A 4209-nucleotide genomic window follows, 5' to 3' on the forward strand; every position below is an offset into this window, starting at 1 on the left:
CTCCCCACTATAAGAGCACTCTTCCAGCTTGCAACTAAGTCGCAGCAGCAACTTATGCCCCACTTATGTCCCAGTTTCAGTCCCACCAATGCTCGCTTCCTAGCGCTGGCAGCTGTAGCCCATGTCCCACTTGATTCTCAGCTTCTGCTGAGAAAGTGTGTTCACAGCTCATCCTGCAGTCCCAGCAGTGACAGCCTGTGTTATTCCAATGCCTCTGTCCCTGGACAACAGCCATAGAACATGAGTTTCCCTAATGCTGGGTCCTAGGACAAAGGCTGTGACTGAAAACGGCTCCTTGCTATAGCTGCTTGGGTCTCAGAAAGGGTGTGGGACCCAGCAGGAGCTTCTCTCCTGGAGAAGTGCCATATCATGGTCTCCTGGTAGCTCCCTATATTAGTTTCAGAGCTTGGGAGGGTGGAGGGGCCGTCCTGTGGTCAGGATTACGCAATTCCACAGTGGGGATGTGGAACGCTGGAAATCTTATCCCAAGGTTGGGAAGTCACTCTGGCTCCCAAATGATCCTGGCCAAGCAGACTGCCTTTTTTTCTTCTCCTTCCCTGCTTTTGGTGTTTCTCTGTCAGTTTTCTGTTAAATTCCAGTGTTCTCTCTTGGATAATTATTCAAAGTGTAACTGTCTGTACACTATTTTGGTTCTTCTAAGTGGAGCAGGTGAGCATAAAATAATTCTAGACTGCCATCTTGAAGCTGAGATTCTAATTTTTTAAGGTCATAAAGTTTATTTAGGCCCTATGTATTTATAGCATTAAAGTCATAAGTAGCAATCTTTTAAAAGGCAAAGGCCATTTGCTATTTTTATAACTACATTGCAGCATTCTTATAATATTTTATGTAATATTTTCAATAGCTAAATTTCGATAGGATTTATTATGCCAGTTTAGTTAAGTTCTTAGAGACTTTTACCTATACACAGTGAATTATGCAAATTAATATTGGTTTGAGAATTGACCACTAACATTGATCACATGCAGTAATCAGTCATACAATGTGTACAGAATAATTTGTCCTTTTGAGAGTTCCAGCTGACTTATCAAGATACTTGCTGTAATTTAATCCTTGTCAGCTGTATGTATAACAGGGGCTACTTTAAAGTAAGAAAATTTTAAAGTGCCACAGTTTTAATGTTCATCTTGTTACCTAAGCAAATGTTCTTGCTGGTATTCCAATTGGAGTCTAGCTTTTTTCTACTTTAAGACAACGTTATTGAGGGCTATGAGTAAGTGAAAATTAAGTTTATCATCCTCATGGTCTCAAAGTTGTCCTTAGAGGGCAGATAATGACTGCCTTGGTCTATTCCTTCTCTTGGGGTGCTCAGGCTTGTCTGGCCAGGACATGGTCTGATGGGTTGGAGGGAGAAGTCCTCATCTAAGACTGTGGAAGATGACAAATAAATCGCTTGGGTTCACTGGTCCCAAGTAACAAAACGAACCAGGACTAAATTAAGCCAAAAAGAAATTTCTTGTAAGACTGGAGAACCAGGCTTAATGGACTACATTTATTGGGTGCTTAATAGGTGAAAAGAGCTGTTCTCAGTACTTGAATTGTCTCATTAAATCTTTACTATAAGCCTAAGATGTGTGTTATTGTTCTTGTTTACAGCTAAAGAAACAGAGGTACAGAGAATTAAGTAAATTGTTCAAGGTTACACAGTGAATGCAGTACAGGCCCCAGGACAGGAACGAGACTGCCCTGGCTGACTGTGCATAACTGCAGTACTGTTCTGCCTGGGAGGAGCAGCTGGATCAAGTGCACACCAGCCATTTTTAAATCTGTGGAGCTCTCTGTCCAATATTCAAACCTCACAAAGACATCTGTTGATGTGAGTTGGGTCTTAGCTGATCAGTACAGGGGACTTTGAAAGGATTCCTATACTAATATGCACAATGAGAGATGAACAGTTTCCCAAAAGGAAATGGCAATGCTGTTAGGAAGGAGAATGGATGATGCATGTTTTAGTTCTTTTAGTCTGCAAGAACAAAATACAATAAATTAGATAGCCTTATAAACAACAGAAATATATTTGGAGACTGGGAAATTCAAGATGAAGGCAGATTTGATGTCTGGTTAAAGTCTATTTTCTGATTTATTTATGGTGCATTCTTATGCTGTCCTCACATACTGGAAGAAGTGACTGAGCTCCTTTGGACCTCTTTTATAAGGTACTAATCTCATTCATGAGGGCTGTCTGCCCTTGTGCGGTAATCACCTCCCGGAAGTCCTATCACCTAATACCATCACCTTAGGGGGTTAGGATTTCAACATATGAAAATTGTGAGAATAAAAATATTCAGGCCATAACACTGGGTAATCCTCTAGAAATCAAATCCCTTCTACACTAGAGGACTAATAAAACTAAAAATCAAGTCTTATCTCTTGCAATAAGGACGAGTCAAGAAGGTTATCAGCACTAAGGAACTGAGAGGAGAAAGAAAGATTTTTGTTGTTGTTGTTCTAAAGAAGGTGTAAACAAGCATGAGATGAAGAGGATAAAGAGTTTCCTAAAACAGACTGTAGCCTACTTTGATAATACATGCTTAGTTTATAAGCTACCAAAAAAATTGAGGGGAACTGAACCCACACTGTAAATTAGAATGGTATAGAGTTTACTCCCTATTTAATTTAAATACATAGCCAACTATAAACCATATACAAGAGTATTCAAGTAGTGATTAATTTACATTTTTCCCTAGTTAAGAAAGTGCTGAACAAGGCATATCCTCTTCCTCCCTAGTTTAAGTGCTGTGTTGCCCACATGGTCATACTTGCTTATATCCTGTATCATTTTTTCTTTACAGAGGCTGAAATAATAATGGATGCTACTCAGATACATCTACAAAAAAATGGTCGTCTTACTCTTGGAGTTCAGCACTGGGCAGACCAGGTAAATGTTCCTTCTTCTCTTAACGATGCTTCATGATGTTTGGGGTGTACCATGCTATTCATTAACAAAGGCTCAGAGAAAGCTTTTAAAATGGTGTGTGATCTAGCTGCTGTATCTGTTAATTCTTTCAATTCAATATCTTAAAGTTTCCAAGGGGAACTTCAATGAGATGAGAATAGACAAGCTGAGAAAGGACAAAAGGGGGCAGGGAATACAGGGAACACTGGCTAGAAATTTTTCATGAAATTCTTATCTGATGAATGATTGGTTCTCTCTAAAAGAGAAATTTGCTTATGAGGTGTACTTGTCATCAGTTCTTTATATTTAAGCAAAATGTTTGATAAATTTTGTTTATAATTTTATACATTGTAAAATTATAGGTTATCTTATACAAAATTCTTTTTTGCTTATTTTTGTCCTAATTTTAAGAATCCTAAGGGTAATTTTTGTTTTAAAATATTATAGGAGGGTCATTTATTATGTTAATTCTAATGTAACAATTGTGCTATTTGCTATAATGTTTATACATTTGAATAGCTAATAGTTAGATTTTCTAAATTAAAAGAAAAATGTCATATGATTTTCTGATTCTGGGTGTACTTTACTAAAAATATATAAGGTTACTTGTTTGTTAGCTTTGGCATAGACCCACTAACTTTTGTTGTACTTGATGGAAGTTCCTTTGTAACAGGTAAAAAGGAAAGCAGGTTGTGAGTGAATGCCATGATTTCTCTGCAGTACAATTCACTTGTTTAAATAAATTACTTTTTAAAGTGTTTTTGTTTATGTGGGCCTTGTTTGAGATAGAATATAGAATGGCTTACTTGGCTATGATTCAATTTAAATTCAGTCTGCTATATTGCAAACAGCTGTGATTTTTCAATATTTCTAAATTTATGGAGACACAAAGTTTATATTTGCACAAGGTAATCATAAAAGTTTGACAAAACAGTCTAACATTTTAATATCTATTGTGGGTAGTATTAGGTCTTTCATCCAGTTGAAAAAAACAAGACAAATCACAAAGATAAACAAGGAAAATGGACAACAGGTGGGATTGTGTGGGGGGGCAAAACACGAAGGGTCAGCAAAGCTGTGGGCTGATACAGGAGGAGATGCAGAATTGATTCTTAATGTCCTATCTTGAAATGATTTTTGAAAATAAAATGAAACAAATTATGTTGCTACCTTAGAATTCTTAGAAGAATAGGAAAGTTATCTTTCTCATTTAGTAATGAGTGAATGAATGAGCTACTGCCATACTTTCCCCTTCTCAAACTTGAATAAAAGTTACGGCTTCTATCTACTCT

The sequence above is a fragment of the Mandrillus leucophaeus genome, unplaced genomic scaffold (genome assembly GCF_000951045.1).
Source record: "Mandrillus leucophaeus isolate KB7577 unplaced genomic scaffold, Mleu.le_1.0 Scaffold1041, whole genome shotgun sequence".
NCBI classification, from domain to species: Eukaryota; Metazoa; Chordata; class Mammalia; order Primates; family Cercopithecidae; genus Mandrillus; species Mandrillus leucophaeus.